General features: G+C 35.6%; 1 protein-coding gene across 4 annotated transcripts in view; it reads right to left on the bottom strand.

The window, feature by feature from the left end:
• Window positions 1–1,075: 1,075 nt before the first annotated feature.
• The window catches only part of LOC149784927 (cleavage and polyadenylation specificity factor subunit 6-like), a 117,609-nt gene continuing 93,751 nt past the window's right edge, over window positions 1,076–24,933 (bottom strand). For 2 of the 4 annotated variants that reach the window (XR_016425331.1, XR_016425332.1), the window contains exons 17-19: window positions 11,599–11,773; window positions 5,045–5,194; window positions 1,076–4,395 (exon numbers count right to left, since the gene is read on the bottom strand). The gene's annotated coding sequence lies outside the window, so the exon portion shown is untranslated. Of the gene's footprint in view, window positions 4,396–5,044; window positions 5,195–11,598; window positions 11,774–24,268; window positions 24,522–24,933 lie in introns of those variants that run through there. The other 2 variants (XM_089978547.1, XM_089978549.1) reach the window with 1 other exon arrangement.

Raw genomic sequence — 24,933 nt, forward strand, 5'->3', positions numbered from 1 at the left:
ATAATCCAATGTTGCAACGTACGGATGTTAGATTAACATCTTAACACTAAAAATCCTTATACTATATAAAAAATTGTACATAGACGATAATCTTACCTGTAGCGATACAAGCCTCTTTGATTTTCTGACGAATGGACTTGCGTGTCCGCCGATTGACGCTTTTTATACCAGTTTCTTAGGACATGGCCAAATATGGACATACGTCTAGTTTTTGTGTTTCGCCAGAATCTCAAAGTGAGGTTCCATCGTTCCTTACAGACTATCATCTGGGTCTATGTACGTCATTAGGTAGACAATTTTGCCAGATCAGCTCATTTACCCTTCCAGAAGGAATCTTTGGAATTTGTTTAGTTCGCCTATCTCACAACTGACCGAGTGTAGTTTTTTTGCTGACTTATGATACAAGGGAAATGTATAGAGAGTTTTGCCTTTTGATCATAAAAGCGCAATCTTTATTAAATGGTATATAATTGTAATACCGAAATAAATGGATTTAATCTTATAATATTTTAATAGAAAATTACTTTCCATATAATTTAATAAAAAATTACTTTTAATACAATTTGTAGAAAATTTCAATCTTATTACTTTTACTAAAAAAATTCTGTCCTAATAACTTTACTGTACGTCTATTAGAATATTGAATTATACTCCAAAATGTTTAATGACTCCATATAAGTTCATGATGTTCCTATGCCATATTTGTTTTCACTAGTTTCTTCAACGTAGAATTTGGCACAGAATAGCACTTTTTGATCAGGCTAATTATATCCTGGAAGGGTAGTGCAATCCTACAACGCTTAGCTAGCCATTCTGACGTAATGACATGAGAGTGAAGACAAATAATTGTCTTGGCTACTACAATACATGTAATTGTTTTTCTCCTTTGTAAATCAGTTGGGTGAATCTGACTTTTATCGGTCTTTTTTGGCATAACATTAAAAGTGAGGCAGTATGCCTGGTTAATAAAGACATGGTATTTCTTCTTTTTTTAAAATGGATGGGCAAAATCACACCCCCAAAAGCATCAATCGCTATTAGATAATAAGCAAATAAACATACATTTTTAACTGGCTTATCTACAAAAGTTTACTTATAAATAACTGAACTTACAATTAGTCATAATTAACAATCTGGCTTTTTTTCAAGGTGCAAAAGACTTCGGATTAGCCTACAGTCGTGTATAGTGTGAATACCGCATACTTTGGACATTTTCTCATCAATACACCTACAACAATGTGGTATATTTTCATTTCATTTAATAATAATGTAATAGTGTTATTTGTAATACAGGCCAATGGTCCATGATACGTATCCATACATCATGCGGTACAAAAATGACACGAATGGTACGTTTTTATTTCATTTAACAATAATGTAATAGTGTTATTTGTAATACAGGCCAATGGTCCATGATACGTATCCATACGTCATGCGGTACAAAATGCTTTTTTTTTTTATAAAGTGAGTAGCAAAAGAACGTCGTATCTATTGGAAGTGTAATACATGAAAGTAATCATCATTGCAATTTTCGAATCGGGTGAGATACAAGTATATTACACAGGAATCACAAAAACTAATGTAAAGAGAACTCTATAACCTCCATGGACGAATGTTTGTGATATTGATCTAGAGTCTTATGTAGCCGGATTCGATGATGAAACGATTTCTCTAAACTTTACGGTTTTATAGTAAACATTAGTCATCAGAATTTTACTAAGATCATTGTGTATAAAAGTCCTAAATTGTTCTAAAGTTGGATTTTTATATACAAAGGTGGGTAAATATTTTCTTCGTGATTCACCATATAGCAGACAAGCAGTAATAAAATGGAACTCATTTTCGATATTAACGTTAAAAAATTTCACAATCATTTTGTATAACAAATACTTTCATATCTTCCCAGAGTACCTCTGATTGGCAAATTCCCCATTCTAAGCAAAAATGATTATATAACAAAGATCGCTATTTCCTAACAATTCTAGATATCTTTGACAAGTGAATTCTACAAACAATAACATATAGAAACGCAGTATTTCCATCGACTTAATCTCATCCTGCAGCTTTTGCCTACAAAGATCTTCACATCTCCGGCTGAACAATCTAAGACATGTATTTTCATCATTTACGCCCAAGCACACCCTAAATTGCCAAATCAAAATGTAAATATAAAGTTTTTAATACTGTTGCCGAGCTAACACAATATCCACCACCACCCTATCTGAACTTTAAATTGTAGCACTGTTTAGGATATCTTTCTGGCGCTTTTTGAATTCTTAGCCAATAGTTTAAAATACGTTCATATCAATCACTATGCATACTACTATAATCCTAATTCATTATATACGAATGCATTTGGAGTAGACTTAGATGTACCAAGAATATATTTACAAAATGACAAATAAGCTTTTTCCAATCACTGACATCGTAGAAACCCCAAACCTCAGCCCATAGTTAACGATGGGAGTTAACTTCGAGTGAAACAGACGAAGGGAATTAACTTCGAGTGAAACAGACGAAGCAATCCAGTTATGGGTAATCTGACAAATTTTGAAAGATTTTGATTCAATATATGCATAGCCTTCAGCGCCTGCAAGGATAGGTTTTTCTGGCACATATACCACGAGTTTTTTTTTAATAAAGAAATTATGCATCCGAAATACTTTTCTGATTCAATATTTACCTCTGATAAGAAATATTACCACTTTTCGTAACTTCTAAGATGGCCACCTCTGCGAAATATAAACATTCGTTTTTTTTCATATTCACTTTTAATTTCCACTTTAGTTAATATGTATGCATCCTATTGAGCCTCTTTTGCAACTGGCGAGCAGTGTCAGCAAAGAAAATTAAATCGTCTACACACAACACTAAAATAGTTCTATGGTCTCTACCGACACTCCCCTGTTTCCTTTAGCTAAAAAGGTTTTAAAATCGTTCAAAAATAAAGAAAACAGTAAAGGCGATAAAACACAAATTTAGCGTACGCTCAAAGGACACATGCTTTTAAATCATTAAAAATTGCCCTAACGATTCTTTACATTTTTCCATCAATATTTTCACTAACTAGCCTGTGGTACAGTAAACGTCTCTATCCAAACAAAGACTTTTTCATAGTCAATATATACTTCATAATCTACGTTTTCTTAAAAATTTACAAATTAGTATATATAATATAAATATTGTATGTTCTTTACAATAACCCGCTCAGAATCAGGATTGCTTTCGCCCAGTAATTGGTTTTCGTCCACCCATTCATCCTATTATTTAAAATCCATGCAAACAATTAGCTTAATACAGGTAGGAGACTAATTCCTCTGTAATTGGAGGGTTCATTTGCATCCACTTCCTTCAAAGCTGGTATATGATGATAGCCGTTGACCAATATTCTGGATAATATCCAACATAGAATACTTTAATAATACTGTTATATTGTTAATATAGGTGCAGTTGTGATGCCCATACCAGCATATATTCCCCTAGCTTTGTCATGTTTCAGTTTACTCAATGCTAGGTGAACCTGAACAGAACTTGATAAATTATATTATTCTGAATAATATTCATACCATGTTACAGACATGGTACTGCTTTGCATACCGACACTTTGATTCTTTACAAGGCGCCAGAAAAGATGTTTACTTTTCGAGTATAATGCAGATAAAAGGCTATTATTAATTTGTTGTTTTAATTTATATTGCTTTTTCTTGCTTCTTGTAGGAGACTTATACATATTTCTAAAGAATTTATAATCTTCTAGTTATTTTCTTGTACCTTTTAATCCGAACTATCTTAGATATCTCAAGGCTTTGCTTTAGGCGGTTATGTAATCTGTGTCAAACCAAGACTGACCCGTAACAAGTCTTCCTGGAGATGTCATAGCTAGGTTTTGCTTTCTAATGATTGTCTTCATTGTGTTGGCTGCCTCATAGTAAATATCAGTAATTGTTTCGACGCATTCATTGAATTTCTTAATTATTGTGTACATCCTTTAAAATATCATCCCCATTTTTAGATAATAGATCTTTGCAATTTTGGACAAAAGACTGACCTCCTTCTATGTTCATTATTTATTTCTATTTCGTTATCCCATCCCCACCCCTACGTCCCAGACACTTAAAGCCTTTTGCTCTAGTTTATCCAGATAGACAAGGGAAAATACAATGGGCATATGTATTGATTCCAATCTAACATCTATGTCAAAGGATGATATATTTTTTAAAACATACGTCAGCTAAAACATATATTGTTGAGGCCGAGTTGCCATGGATACATGTAAATTTCCCTATCCCTTTATGTGATCCATATCTACCTTTTCGATCCTCATCTGGCATAGTTGTAGAAGTTATTCTCCATATTGATTTTTCTCCCTTACGTCTTGATCGAACATGACGTCGTCTAAGGTATAATTAAATTTCTGATTTTAATAATATATATATATATATATATATATATATATATATATATATATATATATATATATATATATATCTCTGTGTGTGTGTGTGTGTGTGATTGGGATTTGTAACGTAGCTTTAACAATTTTTCAGTCATATCGCTACGATGTCTGCAGTGTGACAGTTTATAGTGATGTCTAGCATTGGGGCATCATGCCGCAGACATGTAGCATGATGTCCCACCCAGTCACATTATCCTGACACCAGGCCGACCAGTCCAAACACTAACCTCTTAATGCTGAACGCTAAGCGAGGCAAATGTTAGTACCATTTTTGTAATTCTTTGGTATGACTCGGCGGGGTATTTAACCCACGCTCTAACCACTAGACCACCGGAGCGGTAATAATAATAATAATAATAATAATAACAATAATAATATTTATCCGTAATACACGCCACTGGCCCATGATACATATCCATACATCATGCGGTACAATAACATGTTTTAGTGCGTAAGAAAAGAACATCGTATAAGTTGGAAGTGATATACATAAAAGTGATAAATAATAATAATAATAATAATAATAATAATAAAATAAATAAATAAATGAATAAAATAAATAAATAAATAATACACTGTCAAACATACCTTAAGTAAGCACCTAGGGGACTCGATAAATGTAGTCTCTGAAGACACGTGTCTCTTAATACAGGTAAAGATCCACCATTTGGAATGGAATTTTGTGGTCTCATAAAACAGGTTATTGTATATGAGAAGTGATCTTTAGCACATGTTAAACTGAAAATAAATAAATCATACATAAATTAGCTAATTGGCTAGTTCTTCTTAATCAGTATATACTTGTTCTGTCACAGCAGTTAAGTAAAGCTAATCTTGACTTTCTAAAATTTTATCCACAAAACTGAGATATGGTGAGATTTTTTTTCTAATGGGGGTGAAAATTGCGTTAACATATTCATAAATTTAAGCAGTCAAATGTAATTTTCCCAAAGAAATCAAATTATCATAGTAATTTGCTAAAAATAAAAGCCAATATGTGCCTTAGATTGGTACAATTGGAACCAGAGGAAAGACAACGGTAAGCCATGGTATATCCCCAAGCAGGCTGTTTCTGAAAGGACAGAAGCCGCAGTTTGCACGTCTGAATTTTTCTTCCCATGACCATTAAGTAACCTAAGGGTCATGCACAGATTGACCCGAGGGGTGGGGGAGTACTGTAGGCAAGGATCAGGGTCAAACAGTTACCACGTTGTGACTCAGAGGCCACATCCAGAAAATCTCCGAGGATGAGAAAAGACCCAGGGTCAAAGGCAACTGTGTAAATCATATTTTGGTGCTGTGCGCTTAATCGTGATGGAATATAGACTAGTCTGTGCAGGCAGGGCGATGGGTGTCATTTGCCCGTGGACATGGGTTTGAATCTCCGTAGAGTACGAAATAAAAATAAACCAACCTGTATTTTATTTATATATATATATATATATACATATATATATATATATATATATATATATATATATATATATAATTTTATTTTGAGCATCTCAGTATATGGTGGACATCTCAATACTGGTAGGCGGTTCAGCAAGACACAAGGCTGAAGTTCACTGTGCGAATGTTCTCTTCTCTTCTTATCCAGCGAATGTATATATGATAATATGGTGGGGATCTCAAATAGTTTCTAACTTGAGACCCAGGGGCTAGGTCCTCACCCGAGGCATGACCGAGTGGCACTGGCGCAAAACACGCATTATATATGATGTACCCGAATGAAACAAGGACACGTATCGAATTTCAAACATTTACATCATATGCTTTGAATGTTATTAAACGCCCACTATTACCAAATATTAAACGCCCACTATTTCCAACAGCCCCATTCCCTGGGAGCGGGGCCCGAAAAAAAAGTCGCGGGGAACTGTAGCCACCACGTTTCAAACAATATTCACCTAAAGGACGGATCGATGGATAGAAAAGCATGGTAGAGACTCGAGTGGAGCTTCCGACACTTGAGCCAGATCTTGATCCCTTTGAGAATGGATTAAATTTGCCCTATACTCATTTAATCTATCGCGTGATTTATATCCACCGATCAGAATACGGGATGATGTATAGCGCGAGTCTCGGGCGATGTACAAAGTATGCAGTGGGGAAAAAGAAGAAAACAAATAAAGATTCTGAGGGAAGTTCTTAAACCATGAAATAGCTAAAGTGCCTCCAAATAGCAAAACGTAACTTCCGTCTCTGAATATTAGAATGGGGAAAATGAGAACGTTTGATGCAGAAAAAGGAAGCATGAATTCAATTTTTATTTGCAAATATATCATTTTATTATTTTCAAATATTTTGTAAACATACTCTTGACCGTGATCAACAGAAATAAATATTTTCGCATGATTTACAACAGAATGCTCTACCGATGCTTTGAACTTTTAAGATAATGTAGCGTTGAAAGAATGACAATCTTTCCAAACAGACTGGTCATGTCAATGCTCGAAAACTGTAAAAATCATTTCATAGCCTGTACAAAAGTTGCTTTAAGGCCGCTTTTTAGTAACAGCATTGCTAATATATTCATAACTGGTTTCTATTTACTTATCTGTAGGCTTGTCGCTAAATAGTTTCTTATGTGTTTACATGTTAAAACCTAATTTACATTAGAATTTACATTGGTTAGATAGGTAAATGGTCGGATTAAGAAAAGAAAAAACATACCCTCTACCTCTGAAAAATTTCATTAAACGTACAAGTTAGTGACGGCGGTACGCATAAACTTTTATATTTTATAACTAGATTTGCAACTATTCAACCAAGCATCGATTTATCAAAATCTAAACAAAGCGTCAATGATAATATCAATAACAAGCACATGATACCAACTAGCAGAAAAAAATGTTTGTCGAGGACACGGGCAATATTGGAATTGGTTTAACGTCAAGGAATAGTAGATCCCAATCTACGTCTGAAAAGGAAATAAAGAATCCGGCATAATAAATTACTCCTTTCGTAGTTACTCTAACATTTTCACCAGTGAACTGTTGTATCACCAAGTTTATTTAATATGGTAGTTACAATGTATAAAGAAAAAGCTCACAAGTTTTCGTCGTTTTCTTTTTCAACATCAAGACTGCAGAACACTACTGCTGCGCATCATATACTCTGTCCTTGTAAATGGAACCCTATTTTTGGTCCCTTGCTTGGGGGGAGGGGAGGGAGAGGGGGAAGTTAAATATGGCCCAAGCAATATATATATCAAAGAATGAATACATGAAAAAATATGAATTTACCGGTTTAAGAACAAATGAACAAGCTACTGGATCCTTAAAGATAACGAAAGGAAGGAAAGGGCTGTAGTAGGATCCTTAATGCTCTTAGAAACAAATAATCGTTCTTACAGTTCCACAGTAGCTCAATAAGCAGAGCGTCGGACTCGTAATCCAAAAGTCGTGGGTCCAATACCCATCCGCGCCAGTCTGGGTTGTGTGACGCAGTGTCAACGTGAAAAAGGCAGTTGACTCCCAATTCCTCAATCTGATATAGTCCGAGTTTCCTCTGACCCTTGCCACCCCATTTTTGATATTTTGACATTTATGTTGGGGTGTAGGGTCAGAGTCCATTCCTATCACAAAGTTGGAATTCGCCGACACCATCTGGTGTCGGCATGGGGTAGCCGGCCCTGCAAACTTGAACGACCTTTCATCGAAATATACCTGCTTAATATCGATAGTAATATTATTTGTTTTCTCAGAAATTGCGATCATATCATTCGTTATGACTTTATCCCGCTGACAGAGGAGACGGAAGTATATCATTGCTGAAATTTGACTTGGATCTGGCAATTTGCATTCCTAGTCACGTGACTACACAACTCTCGCAACCTACATGTCAATGACATCAGAGGTCGTACAGTCATGTGATATCAACAATACACCATTTCTAGTTTTGCTGTAGGAAAACAAATCGAACATATAACTCAAAGTCACGTAATTTTATAGTGTTACCGCACTTGCCTTCTACTCACTGGTAAGGCGATACAAGTCCAGTATTTTGTTAGTATTGGATTTATTGTGCATTATTGGGTTGATAGGTGGAGATTGAGACATTTCTCCTTGCTTTGTTACATACACCCTACAAATACAATAAAAATACATTTACTACAATACTAAATAATATCGTCATCAGTGTATTATTGTTCTGCATGTTTACATTGATTCTCTATACAGTACATTCAATACGAATAACTTACAATTCCACATATTTATTAATTATCCATCTAGAGAGATAGTGGATCAACTAAACCTAAACAATAGTCAGTGTTTAGAGCAAAAGTAGGGAACAGACAGACAGACAGATAAAGGTATGGACAGAACGATATGCTAATAATAAAATGCAGGCTGATAACCAAATAAAATGTACTAAAATACATCAACATGCATTCCCGAGAAATATGCAGAGTACATATAAAATAAACTATTACATTAACCATATTATAAATCTATTTACCTTATCATATGGGACAAAGGCCAATTTACATCTTCTTGCAAGCACAAGAATCATCAGGCACTTTAATGCAATGCCATGACCAGCACCCTTCAGAAACTCTAATGGACTGACCACTAATATGCTGTTCATACTATGTTGTTTATACAGACAAGTAGCAAACTAACCAATCAGAAAGCTGTTTACCACTTGTCATACAATAGAACAACCCAGCATGACCAGCAATCAGGGTAGTTGCATTGCTCAGTGAACAAAACTCTAACAGGTAATCCTGGTTCAAGGTTACCTAAATGGCTAAATATGTGTAAAATGAGAATAACACAATAATTGCAACTGATGACTGTATTTCACTCAATAATAAACATTAACTACATAAAATAATAAAATACCTACTTCTGCCTGATTAAAACATGAATATAAAATTATAAAACATATGCTCCTGCTACAATAGAAAAATGAAGAAAAAACCCATAAACTTCTCGAAATATTTATTGTGAAAACAACGACCGAAAATCTGTAAATGTTGCAGCAATTTGAAGAAAAACAGAGACACTACTCAGAGAGCGCATGTCAATGTGGTAGTCACGTGACACCAACAAGAAACATCGCTGTCACGTGCTCGGTACTTCTTGAAAATGGTTTTCTCCATCCCGCTGCGATACCGACAGGTTTCTGGTCGTTGTTCTCAGAATAAATATGTTGAGAATTAAGTGTGCATTCTATTTATTTACAACAGTAAGTGACTTCTATATAATATGTTCAGATTCTATGTACAACAACATTGGAAATTTGTTTATTGTCGATATCACGTGACTATATGACATCTCATGTCACTGACATGTAGGTTGCGAGATTGCGAGATTTGTAATAAGTCATGTGACTCGTATTGCATATGGCCAGATCCAGGTCAAATTTCAGCAAAGACGTACTTTCGTGTCGTCTGTCAGCGAATTAAAGACATGACGTATGCCATACTCACGATGTTTGAGAAAATAAATCATATTCCTACCGATTTCATGCAGGTATATCTCGATGAAAGGTCGTTCAACTTTGCTGGGCCGGCTAATAAGCGGCTACCCCATGCCGACACAAAATGGTGTCGGCGAATTCCAACTTTTCGATAAGAAATGGACCTTTAAGGATATGCAATTTGATCCAACACGTGATATTGGATTTCTCGACATACGACAGCGAAATTTCAACTGCAACTTTCTGATTTGACCAGCTTATGTCCGCTATGGCGCCTCATAATTTATGTCATTGACATGTTGGTTACGAGATCTGTATAATCATGTGTCTCGGGATGCAAATGGACATATCCAGGTCAAATTTCAGCAACTACATAAATAATAAAATACCTACTTCTGCCTGATTAAAACATGAATATAAAATTATAAAACATAAAAATAAATCATATTCCTATCGAGTTCATGCAGGTGAATCTCGATGAAAGCTCACCGAAATTAAAACTTTTCGATAAGAAATGGACTCTGACCCTATACCCCAACACAGATGTCTGTTACGTGTTTATGCTCGAATAAACAGTAACACAAGAAAAGAGTGAAACAACAAATTTTGAAAAATATAACAATTTATTTCCCTGGAATAATACTGTAATAATGAAAAAAAACATGAGAACTTTGGGTTTCCAGAATCAAATCCAAAATTAATAAAAGAATAATCCACGAATACAACTTTTGAAGTCCTAACATTGAAATGTTCAAATGGTTCCAAGTTCGATTCCCGACGAAGAATCCAAAATGGAAGGCGATGACGTATGATGTAGCCTGTACTGTGTTGACGTCTACAGTTCCTTGTAGAAACATGTTAATTAATCCTCCGGTCTTGGAAATCCAAAAAAAAAATTTCAAGAAATGTCCTTGTTCAAGAGTTCTGTATGAATACAATAATATTTCCAGAAAAAAACGATTTAATCTTTTAGAGTCCAAATAATTTGGAGAAAAATTAACTGATAACTCAAAAACTCAAATATTCAATACTTCAATACTGTTCACAACAGAAGAAAACAACTTGACATCATGTGTTTAAAAGCCCGGACTCTGAGATCTCTCTCTCTAAACATCACTATTAATACTAAGTATTTCGCAATTTCGGAAATGCCTAATTGCGAAATAGAGGATGACGTGACCATGTTTACATGTAAAAGTCACATAGCTCCTGTATGTCCTTGATAAGAACCAATCATTTTACTCCTATAAAAAGTTGTTTACTTGACCCTCAATCAAGGCCAAGAACTATGTCAAAAATAGAAACAAGTGTTTCTATTATTAGATATCTAAGGAAAACTCGGATCAAACTGAATTTTCTGTAAAATATCAAATTCCTAGTAAACAAAATTACATTATATTGACATGTAAAGAAAATAAAAAGACTCCAAAACCCATAATCAAATCAAATCAACCACAAATTAAAAATAAATTAAATCAAATATATGTAACATGTCCAAATATCAAAAATGGGGTGACAAGGGTCAGAAGAAACTGACTAAATCTGATATAAGCATTAATAAGTTAAAAAGGCCATTAATACCAACAAAAGAAAACTACTTTTATAACCAACAATATCCAAAGTCAATATTGTACGTGGAAAAATTAGTCCTTTACTTTCTTAAAGATGTACAGTTTTAATTTCCTCACCTTAGATTTAATACGCTCACTGACCTGATACCCACTGTTGCTTCACTGGCAGAACGTGTGCTGCAAACTATCCCAAATTAATGCAGTATGGAGCAAGTCTGGTTCTTCACGTTGTGAACGCATACTGAATTGTTTGTAATTGTCCAAACAGAATCATTTAATTCGTAGCTGTCCAAACCTGATGGCTGACCTCCATGCTCTGTAAATCATCAAAGAAACATACTTATTAATATCTTGCCCTCAAACGATTTTCATCTTCAATTAATACTCGGCTAAATTTGAGAGAGAGAGAGAGAGAGAGAGAGAGAGAGGTCATCCATTAGTGAATATCGCACTGTAACCTGCGAGCAAGCTGGCATCAAGCCACAATGACCTCCCACCTAGCAAGGCTCGAGGGTGACCAGAATCAGGAAGGCATTCCTTAGAAATAGTGCTTTGTTTGCATGAATGTTTGCCGGTAACTAGTGTATTAAAGTCACTTACTGTAATAGTTATGAAATGGTAGACAAGAAACTTTATGAAATTGAATAGAAAGTTGCATTTGCTGGTTACTAAACGAAAGCAGTAACGTGTACAATGCCCCTGCTTTCTGGGTCATGCATACTCTTTTTGGTTACTTTCTCTACGTAAATTCGTTTCCGTTAGTAATAATAAAAAGGTGCCGGTCAACCTACGATGAAGCTTTGCAGGATTTATTTAACTAAGATGGGTTAATGTGTAGCAACAAAAAAAAAATCCCCCCAAAAATCCATAGAGGTCTATCAGTTATGGTACAAGAGACGTAATGTTGAATGATTATACATAAAACAGAAAACAAATCATTGTGGTTCGAGGTCTGTATGGAGATTTTTATTTGCAAGGGATACCGTCTTTTTCATCTCTTCCTTGAGACAAGTACTTCTAAAGCAGGGAAGAAAAATGAACCAGTATGGAAAATTGTGGAAAACTTAAGGAAATTTCACAATAATATTTTAATATTTTTCCTTTAAAAATAGTTCATATTTTGTTAAATTTACATTTTCAGCATTGTATCAATCAAGCCATTTCATGATGAGGACGGAAATCATAGTTTATATCCTTACTATTCAGCCTCATTTTCATATTTAAAAGCCTAATTGGATTGCTTTTTCAATAAATATAGGAGCTAAGTTTGGCACAGTGTAACCCAGTAGCCCAGTTAGCAATGTTTTATCTATACCAGACCTGTAAAATCTAAAATCATAACTATACTGTTAAACATGAAGATATGACTACGAGCGCTTTGGAGTCATGTTCTCGCAACCTTTATTACTACCATAATCGCTCATTTTATCAGTCAATCAGATGAAGTCTTTTTACTTCGCGTTTGGAGAATGTGGATGAAGAGCATGAATGTGTACAGAAAGATTTAATTCACCTTCAGGTTTTTGAAAGCTGCATTCCCATTGGTTAATTCAAAGGTCACCAGAACATAACCCCTGAGCGATCGTTGTCAGATCTTCACGTCGGACAGCGGATATCTCATTATAATCGGATTGTTAAAATCTAGTGATTAGGTGGCAATAAAGTTTAAGATCCGGCAGTTATCTTAAAAGTGGCATACTATTGTATGCTTATACATAAAACAGAATAAAAATAATTGTGGTCTGCGGCCAATTAACTTCGAGAAAATTTCGAACGACAGCGTATACTTATACTTTCACTCTCAGAGTTTCAAGTTGAAGTTTCCGCTGGGAAACTGGTCGCGTTTATCAATGGTTTCTTCTAGTCCGAGTAAGTTGGATTTTTAAACGAAAGTGACAGGCGAAAATCAAGATCGTTTGTGACTGTCAATTATCGATGAGTTTTTGAACCCTTTGGTATGAACTGAAATTAGCAGCCCATCTAAATTAACGGAGATCATCGACACAATACTTAACAGCAAATACACTACTAAAATGATACCCAACAAATAAATTGCTTGTTAAGACTTACAAATAATTTCAATAGTACTGTAGTATATAAAAACTATTCAAATACTTAATTTTCCATCTATTCGGTCTCATCTATTTGCTAAGAAAGTGTAATGATTATTCACACAAAAAGAAAATTAAATGAAACTAGAGGTCTTTTTGTTGCAAAATTTGTGATTTTATTTCCTTTACAATATTCAAACATTAAAAAAATTCTCAAACTTTTCTTTGACGATCTTATAGAAGATCGGAGTTTCGTTCATAAAATTTGGCATCTACAATATGGCGATATTCCCAATTTCTTTCCTTTTATTTTTGTTAGCCTGTCCCGTCTCGACCGTAATATCGCAAACGTACAACTTTATCATGAAAACGTTTTATAAAAGTTTTTAAAACATTCGGTTCTTAGAATGATGAACTCAATACCTAAGTAGTCTAATCTGAGAAACATGCCTAAATGTGCCGTTTTAAAATTCACACAAGTCTTTTCACTCATTGTCAAAAATCGGGCAGACAAAAGGTCAATGAAAATTGCAAGAACATATTATGATATAACAATTTAATTAATTTCAATAATACTAATTAGATTTTAGTTTTAGTTTAAACTACCTATATATATATATATATATATATATATATATATATATATATATATATATATATATATATATATATATATATATATATATACACATTTACTGACTTTGCAAAATGTCCCACTTTACATGTACGATTAACCTTCAGTTCGACTCTAAACGATAGTAACATCTTACACAGGGGCCCTATACAAAGGGAGAGTATACCCAAATACAGTGAATCTTGAATCGTCCACTATCATGAAAAAGCACACCCTTCCAAAGAGAAACCATAAGTATATCGACGATATTCCGGATCGCCTCATACCCAGATACACGTTTTAGTGTGAAGAGCAAATGAGAGAGACCTATCCAACAAAATCCACCCCCTCCGAGATCGACAGTCAATATCTGTCATCGTTCGGTAGCAGCTGGAGATTATTTTCGCATTCAAGCTGCCCGCAAAATAACTTCCGGAAAATGTAGAACGGACGAATACACTTAAACGGTCAAATTTACGGCGTAAAAGTTTCAAGTCCCTGCAGAGAAAACACTTGTCTTCAATACAGACTTACAAGAGTCTATGTTCATCATCATCATCATTGGCGACTCGGTCTCGAAAGACCATGCGAATAGCGCCCTTGGGGTGTTGTCTGTCACTGTTGGCATCGTCTGCTGTGGCTGTGCAGGCCTATACGTGAGTGACAGTCCCTACTGCAGTTGGTGCAGACATACTGGGAAGTCTGCGTTACTGTGGTTGTTGCTGCGTTCTTCTTTCTCTTACGTTTCTCTGCCGCCAACTGGCCTCTCCTCGCATCAGCGACTGATATGCCATTGTTTACCATCAGTCTCCAGGTGCCTCGGTCCTCGGCCAGCTCTTCCCAGCCATCGGGTGAAATGTTGCATGCCTTCATGTCCCTCTTGCACACATCTTTGAAACGGAGTGAGGGGCGTCCGACTCTTCTCATGCCAGTGGCCAGCTGTCCATATAAGATGTCCTTTGGCAGCCTTCCATCCTCCATGCGTCGGACGTGACCCAGCCATCGAAGGCGACGTTTAATTAGCAGGGAGTACATGCTGGGGGTACTTGCACGCTGCAGGATCTCGCTGTGTGGAACACGGTCTTGCCAGCTGTGTCCAAATTGTTTGAAATTGTCTGTGTTTGACGGGTTTCATTTCTCCTGTTTGGGTCGAATTCCGTACACCAGCAGACTTAATTATGTTCATCCAAAAAACTTAAGACAAATTCAACATGTAAAACAATTGAACGAAGAGTTTCACAAGATTGATGGGAAAGCCGTCCAACATGTGACATGTTTCCCCTGCAGCTACTAGTAAAGTTTTTATAAGCCTCTGCTATGATTCGGCAGAGGTTCGAACCCGCGACCTCCCGTATCCGAAGCTGCCGCTCCAACCACTTAAGGAACTGATACACCAGAATGGAAATACTTATGGAAAAGCATTAGTCAAGCCAACAACGGAGAGCAGCAGAAATCCATTGGGAACAAACAAGAACTTCTAGAGTACGCGTGCCGAGTTCCTGAAATGCAACGATCTAAAACCGTACTCACCTCTCCGTATACCATTAAAGTGTACCTAAACTCGTCCGTGGACTTTTGCAGTTTCCAGGACCTAATTTTCCAGATGGAAAATACATTAACATACATAACCACCAAAATTATTTCGATGCTATTAAAAGTATCACAGGATTTTTCGGACACGGATACTATTCTAGCAAATGTGACCCAGGGTTCGACAATCAAAAGCAACATATTTATTTTGTTTAGATGGTATGGTCGTTTAGTGTCAGTACCATGCATTTTTTGAAAGACAAGAAATTATTCGACGCCTCTCCTGAAGATAAGTAACGAGTTCAGCATGTTATAGTGACATAGCATAAAACAATTCCAACAACAGAAACATGTGAATTATTGCTAGTGTAGTCAACCTGTGGACACATACCAATAAAAAATAAATGCACACGTCTGTCCTGAAAAAAAAACGATGTCGTATTTGCAGTCTAGTTTTTAGTAACATCAATGTAAAGTGTGGAATTTTGAATAAGTATTGAACCTTAAAGTTAAATGCATCGAAGATTAAAACTGTATCACATTTGAGCCAGAAATGTCTCTGTGAAGGGTCACCGCGACCTTTCTTCGCCCCCCCCCCCATGTCAGTTGAAAGTCCAGCATCTACGACTCAATGAGATTTGACCGGGGCATCACAACTCTATCCTGAGAAAGTAAACATTTGAACTACCAACCATAACCACTTGATAGGAACCCATGTCAGATAGTCATTTTCAAGGGGAAGTTGATATGCAACGCAGTCCAGAGATTCTAGGCTGTCCAAAATCTGACGAAGAAATGATTATCTTGAGGAAAAAATTAGGAACTGCTGCGTAAATTGAGGCGTACACTTTGGATGTGATGTGAATTTAAGTGTCCACCATAGTCGAAATTCTTTAGTTCGAAAATTCCTGAGAAGAGAACTTTGGCTTCGAGGAAGCCTTAAAAAGAATGGTGCTTTCCTCGTCAAACAAGAAAAGGGGACCAGGTGGCTGTCCTGTAAGAAAGGACAGATTTTAGTGCTAGGATGAACAATTTATGAAAGAGAACATCATTAAGGTACGCTATTTTAATTTTTCAAGTAATTTTCTATTTTTTGATCGTTTGCTTCATGCAAATGTACGTGATACGACTAGAATCCATCGTTTATTAAATTTCACGAAAATCTGTTGATGCTACAGTTGTTATGCAATATATCTCTTAAATTTTACAGTTACTAGTTCATTGATAGTATTGACTACTGCATGCTATCCATGTTTTCATGTGTAGGATTTCATAGGGTTATATGAAATAATTTCCTTTGTTAGCACGATACTAATTATCATGAGTTAACGATAATCACATATTTATATCTTTGTAATGTTTAAATAATTTTTTAGGTTAGAGATTACTGTGAGCTAGAATTTTGTGAATGTTATGCAATAGTAATTGAGCATGTGGTAGCGTACGTAAAGAGATACAGTAATGTTAGATACGCCACTCGTGTGTTAATTTATGGTCGGTCGCTGTGAAGCGAGTGATGATCTATCGAATTAGGTCGGAATTAATGTGCGTGCGTGCGTAATTTGGTTTCTGAACATAGCTTTAAAAAAAAAATCAGTCATATCGCTACGATGTCCGTAGTGCGACAGTTTATAGCGAGGTCTAGCACTGGGGCATCATGCCGCAGACATGTAGCATCATGTCCCACCCAGTCACATTATCCCGACACCAGGCCGACCAGTCATAACACCAACCTCTTAATGCTGGGCGCCAAGCGAGGCAGCTGTTAGTACAATTTTTATAAGTCTTTGGTATGACTCGGCCGGGGATCGAACCCACAACCTCCCGCATCCGAGGCGGACGCTCTAACCAACAGGCCACTGGAGCGGTCCAGAATGTATGCAGTTTTTGGATAGCTAGTTATGCTTCTGACCAACTAAGTGAGGGAATTTCATGTACATATATGAAGTGATGCGTAGAGATTTAGGGATAATTTTGTCATTTAAGGAAAGAGTTTTCTGGGAGAGATGGGCCAGTCCCAAGACGGAAAACCGGAAAGATATGACGTGTTCAGAATAAAAGACTCGGAAGTCCAGAAAGAGATGAAGCGTTCAGAACAGAACACTGGAGTGTGATACACGGGTCAAGAAAGGAAGGAAATATGATGAAATAAATCCAAATTAGACACCGATAAAATTCTGTTGACATAACTTTGGTTGAATTGGAGTTGCTGCTATATATTAATTGTTACTGATTAAAGTTTGTTATTTTTCGTGTCTAAGGGGGCTCGTATTGTATTATTTTTCTTTCCAATAGTCTTGCTCAGTTCTCTGTAGGTGTCCTATCTATCCACTTACACCGGGCCATGAAATCGAGGGAGGTCATCCCCTAGATAACGCCAGTCAGATCCAATTAACCACCCCTCTTACTAAAACGGCAACGTTACACTCGACCACATTTTTAAAGCAGATCAGTGCTAGTTATGTATATCTTAAAAGCCTGTGTGGCAGGATGCTTCCTGTACAATTTGATTACAGTCTTCAACGGTATTTGAGAACGGGTTTGCATTTTTTAAACATTTAAACAGCGGCCATATTTTGATGGCAGATCGGACGCATTTGTAAAAATTTCATAGGACTTAGTGCCATGATGCTTTCAATTTCGTCAAATTCTGTTCAGCAGTTAAGGAGGTAGGGTTGTTTACATCTCGGTTTATTTGTGATAACGGCCGCTATATCTGATCACGAATAGGCATCGTTTGTATAAACATTAATGGTCTTCAGCATCCTGAACTCTACTCAACGGTTTTAGAGAAGTCTCATTTTAAGTATTGACAGCTTTTGTATTTTTTGCAAATATATGAAGGGTTTCATGCCAGAACGCTTGCTGAAATTTTGACAAAATTCTGGCCAGTAGTTTTAGGTCAGATTTGTTAAAAGTTATAAAATAATTTTTTTTTTTTTTTACAGTGGATACAAGTGCACAAGGAAACCCGTTTAGATTCATTAGTAAAAATATGCTCAGAGAAAATTTTGAACTGGTCAATTAGACCCAGACCGCGCCATTTTATCTTAGCCTATTAATAATTCCATCGTGTCAATTTTCACAACTACTTATCTGTTTATATCTGACCTGTGCAAGGTATGATTGACTGATGACATTTCTTAATACAGGTAAACACGTGAGAGGGCAAACTGACAAGGTACCACAAAGTGGACAAAAGTATATAAATTAACATGTTGAAAAATATTGATGGCACTCAAAATGAACGTTTGTCAGTTTTAAATTTTTGTGAGCAATTAGCAAAGATTTCTACATGAAATAAAGGCGTGCAGGGCAGACAGATAAAAATGACTGAAAAGGTAACATCTTTCATTTGCCCATTACTTTCTGGTCAGTGAGGGTATCCTTCAAATTGTTGGTATGTTCAACATGAGCAGTCAGTGTTATCATTTTTACTTGAACTGATTTCTTTCGTGCGAGGACTTATTTCTAAATAGTACACATTTCTTTTTAAACAAGACATACTTGTCCTGCATTTCTAGTCCACGCAAAAAAAAAGAAAGGAAAACAACAACAAAGAAAACGCGACCTTTACACCAAGGGCAAATGGTTGCGCGAGAATGTTACAAGATTATTTGTCTTACCTTTAATGTGATTCATCTCGACTATGAGTAAATTATCAAGGAGTTTAGGAAATACATCCAAATGAACAACCAAAACTACAACTGCTGACGTCAACCGTCTAGCTTCACAATAAAGTGGGCTTGATCAAAAATATAATTCTGCATAAAAAAAAGAATCTTCAAGCATAATTATTTATCGGGAAATTATACTGGAAAGTCTTCGCGAAAAAGATATTTTTGCGGATTGGTGGGTGAACAAATTAATCTTCATGAAGACGCTCACTTCCTTCGCGAAAAGCGTGTTTCCATTCTGTTCCTAATACAAGAATATCGCATGTTTTTAAAACCAAATATTTCTTTAATACAAAGTGTCATTCTGATTTATCCGAACAATTTTTCACGACAAAAAAAAAAAAAAAAAGGGTTAAATTTCGTCATGAAGAATTTCACAATCCTCAGGAGAAATGTGCCTTTACAAGTGACTTTTTCATCTCATGAAGTATGTTGCTTGGGATATTCAAATTTTTAATTTTTCACGAAAATTTCTGAATCTTCATGAAGACGATTGATTTTCTTCCTTAAATTAGATGTAGTTACCATTTCGTTCTGGTGATCATTACCATATTCGTCAATTTTATCATCCAAGCAATTAAGTCCAATATCTTCGCGTTTGGGAGACAGAGCAGTATGGCTGAAGAGCATCAATACGTGCCGAACAATTGGATCCACTTTCAGATTTCTGTCGGATCTTCACGTAGAAGAGTAAGAGATCTGATGCAATCAGACTGCATCAGTGGTTGAATATATATATATATATATATATATATATATATATATATATATATATATATACACACACACATACATATATATACACACAAAACTGAAAATCAGGGGTCTCCAACTCAAATCACCACAAGAGCCATATGAGGACCCGCAAGAAATAGCTACACGGGCCGCGTGTTTGAAACATGTTATGGCTTACTTCCGTAAAACTTAATGGAAACTACATGTCTGCCTCCCCGCCTCCCTGAAACTAATTCTACGGGCGTCCCTGCTTACAATGCATTTTCTTCTATCAGTGGAAAATATTAAGGGAGACAACACTATCACAGCTATTTTACATGGCAGTTGCCTGGTTTAGGATGAAAACAAATTCACCTCGAAGGAAAGTGAGTCTATTCTTTGTAAAATGTTTTAATAAGATCATAAAGTCTGATACTTTTACTGAAACGAACTATATATAAGGAGAATGGACACTATCCCATACACATAAGTGGGTTAAGAGACCTCTCTACAATTTAATTAGAGAACTCTGTGTATCAATTATAGAGCTCTCTAATTCAATTAGTGATCTCAATTAATTATTACTGACGTCTATAATTTAATTGTAGCTCTCTCTAATTGAATTGGAGACCTATACAAACGAACAAGAGATATCTAATTTGGCATTGGGTCAACAAATCCACAAATGAACTGAAGAGATCTTTAAATGAATTAGAGACCTCTTTAATTTAAGTACAGACCTCTTATTAATTTGAGAGGTCTCTAAATTGTATTTTCAGGATTCCAAACCCATATTGGATAAATGAATACTATCGAATCGAGATCTTAACACAGAGATATACGCTGAATTAGGTCTCTAATTCTATTACAGACCTCTCTAATTCAATTACAGAGATCTATAAATGATATATAGCATTCTCTAACTGAATTGTAGAGGTCTTTATCTGAATTAGATACCTATCTAAATCAAATTCGAGACCTCTCTAAATAAACAAAGATCTGTATTAAACTGAATCCATGTAAAAACGTCCGTCCATACAGCCGTTATCTACAGCGTACCAATATTGTTAAGCCAGTATCCACAGTTTACTTGGACTGTTGCCAAATATGCAATTCTATGTTGATCAGTATTTGTTGCAATCTATTACTTATGCAATACTAGACGAACATCATTGTAAAGAATTGATCAGGTAATGTTTTCTCTAACAAAATACTAGTGACATGAATGGAAGTTTTAAAATTCAGTACTGTCAACAATACTGGCATAGCGAAAGCCAACTATACACGATTCGGAATGTGCATATATAGACGGAGGTTTCACGTATATCCACCTCACACCTGAAGGATAGGAATTAGGCGAGTCTACTATGCTTCGACACTGTACTTTTAATGTGCAATTCACAGAAGACAAATCCAGATTTTTGACAATTCAAGTAGGCGAAGATTATTGAAGTGTGCGAGAACACAAGTGCAAACAACATTGTTCCGTGCCTTCCACATTTTCTGCGGTGTTCCAAAATTCCTGAGCGGAACTAGCTGCAGTAATAATAATAATAATAATAATAATAATATGTATATCGAAGCATTATGAACTCGTTGAGACTGGAAGTACCATGACGTGAATACAATTTTTGTCTCTAGTAGATAATAAAGAAAAATGCTTATGGAACTGTAATAATCGAAATAACAATCATGTGAAAGAATGACACATTCACCAGATCTTTAAAATCTTTAGCGATTTATAACCTGTCGTAAATCAGCCTGGTATGCTTTAAAATGACTGAAAACTGAAGAGACCTCATTGCCACTATGACAAAAAAAATAAAAATAAAAATATAAATAAAATAAACAAAACCAATATAGACTTTTCTCTAAGTATCTGATATAAAGGAAAAATGATCGTCAAGCCTGTGCAAATGTCATTGATTTGTTTAACTCTCTTGCGGATATAGTTTTAAGGACGACATAAAGGGTTCATTTTCTTGCACATTTCTATACAATATTACTTACTTGGAAAGAGATATTCAACTAAGAAGAGCTCAAAAGATGCACTTTGTAGCGATTTTGGATAGCTTGGACCCTTAACATAAAGGAATATTGAAATTTCAAAAATAAATTCAATTATTAAACATCTCGCAAATGATCACCCTAACAAGAATCATAACGTTGACCAAAATACATCGACACCAAAAACGTGACATCCACATTTCGCCATCAGCAAACTCGCACGAGAAAGTAATTTGTGAAGTTCTGGAATAATTTCAAGCCAAATACGATTACAGACAATTATCCAAATTTTTTAAACAATGCTAATAGTGTGCGTGACAAATCATTTTTAAAAAAAGCGCGGCAGTCAATTTAATTAAAATGAGATCACTGTTCTGAGCGACCACTGGGGTGGGGGTGGGGGCATGTTCTGGTGACACACGAATTAGCCAATGGAAATACAGCTTTCAGAAGTGAATAAAATCGTTCGGCATGCATTTATGATCATCGGTTATACGGCTCAATCTGCCAAACGCGGAGAAATAAGATTTCATCTGATTTGCCCAAATATATTAGCGATTATGGTAATAAATAGGGTCACCAAAACATGACCCATAATTGGTCGCTGTCAGATCCTCACGTACAACAGTGAAAATATGATTTTAATCAGATTGGCACGAAAATCATTTTATAAAATCTTGGACAGACGAGGTAGACACGTGCCATTTGTTAAAATCAGCGCGACAACGTCCAATTTCTGAGAATCCTCTAATGCAAATAGTAAAATTTTCTGTATGCTAGTAATGGAATAACAATTATCCTGCATGTTCCTCTTGAGATAATTAATGTATCACCATCTCATAAACATTTACTCAACAGGAAAGCTTGTTGCACTAGATTTTTTCATGTGAACTTAACTAGTATGAACGCTAATTATCTTCAAAGAACTTGATAAAAACTGGTTGAAAATGAAGTTGTACCCATCTGAATATTTTATGTTATACAATGCAAGACAGCAAGGTAGAATGTCCACCAAACTTACCCTTGTGCGTGTGATAAAGTAATGAATAACATTTTTCTGTGCAACACGTTTGGCTTTGATATTAGGCATTATGTAAATGTCTACATATCTCACAAATGCTTACAATGATAGACAAGCTACTACATAATAGTATTTCATATAAAGTCAGGTCGTTGTGTATTAGTTGATACGTTCTTCTCGGTCTGTTATAATTGTGTTGAAATCAAACTGTTTGTAATCTTTAAGGCTCATTCTGTTTCCAATTCCACTTTCATGAGATGGAGAAAAAAAAAAAAAAAAAAAAAAAAAAAAAAGGCCCAACATCTACAATTCAATTAGGATGAGATGAAACACCTTAACACATTTATACAACTCGTGAATCATGATATTTATACAACTCGTGAATCATGATATTTGTACAACTCGTGAATCATGATATTTATACAACTCGTGATTCATGATATTTATACAACTCGTGATTCATGATATTTTTCCGAAGATAATCTGAAGCGTTTTCTCAGAAGGTCATCCGATACCAATCGAATGTTCTTGCTCTTAAAGATGACGTCAGCTAACAACAGTTGCGAAAAGTTACGCTTCATTCAGACGTAATGAACAATGCGAGTAGATGGAAAGAATAAAAGTGATAGATCAACAGCACGGAAATCAAAAATTGTCCTTTTATTATGAATACAGAATACATTAGTCATCAGTAAAGTAACTTGACCTGGACGCTCTCAAGTTCCGATGTCCTACTATCCGACTCGAAGATGCAAGTTACTGCAGGTCTTTACAAACTTTATAAACGTAAACATGCCCTGGGCAAGTACGCTGACTGGAAAACAAACGTGCCCTTGGTGGATCTGAGCTTGTCCAAAAATATGAAAACGAAGTATCAGAAGAAAAAAAGAGACTAAAGAAATATGGCAAAATAAATAAACCGGTATTTTAAGGAAATCACAGATTTACTTTGCAACCATAAAACTTATGTTTTCTTTATGTTTTTTTTTTGTAACATATACCGGTACTGAAAAAAATATGCAAATAGTACATGTATATATACGGATGGGGAAAAACGGGTTAGAATGCAGATAGATCAGCAAAGACATATACCTGTATAAAAACATACATTGATTGGTAAATGTTTTTGAAAAGATTAAGAAATAAAGATATTCAGGCAAAGAACTAAACTGAAAAATAAAACAGCTAAGAACAAAACTTGATTTAAATCGTGTTTTAATATGTAATTTTTTTTCTCTTTACGTTTCCTACTGAAGTTCAACTGTGCAAGCAGATTTAACTATCCGTCTAGCACAGGGGTCTCAAGCACGCGGCCCGCCAAGCCGTATCATGTGGCCCACAAAGTCATTGGCGTTACAAGGTGTCACGAGAGATAAAGGTGGCGCGGCCCTCGTGCCATCCAAAATGCCCTCATGTAGCCCTCCAGGTGGTTTGAGTTCGAGACCCCTGATCTAGCAAGAAAACAAAGAAAATCAAGCCCCTCGCTGAAATATTCCAAAAACAATGAACACACTTTGTTTCTTCTATGGAGAGTGTAGTGACCACTCGCGTCAGTTTCAGCTCCCTCATCATACAATTTTCACCTTGAAATCTGCGACATGCAGCTATCTTTGGCAGGCCGAACTCTGAGAATTATTTGCAAACGCTTACATTGTAACTATTAATTATTTGCCAAACAGTAAGTATGTATCCATTTCCTGTAATAATCACGTAAACAATTTTTGTTGATTAACACCGCTGTTGGGTTCTATATTTCCAGCTAATTGGCAAGAGACGACTGTCTTTCATTTCCAAACGTATCTGTCAAATAAAAATCTAACTATCTATATTATTAACAATTATTACCCAATCACATAAAAATGA

This window comes from Sinohyriopsis cumingii, chromosome 13, assembly GCF_028554795.1.
Source record: "Sinohyriopsis cumingii isolate HCF-2022 chromosome 13, ASM2855479v2, whole genome shotgun sequence".
NCBI classification, from domain to species: Eukaryota; Metazoa; Mollusca; class Bivalvia; order Unionida; family Unionidae; genus Sinohyriopsis; species Sinohyriopsis cumingii.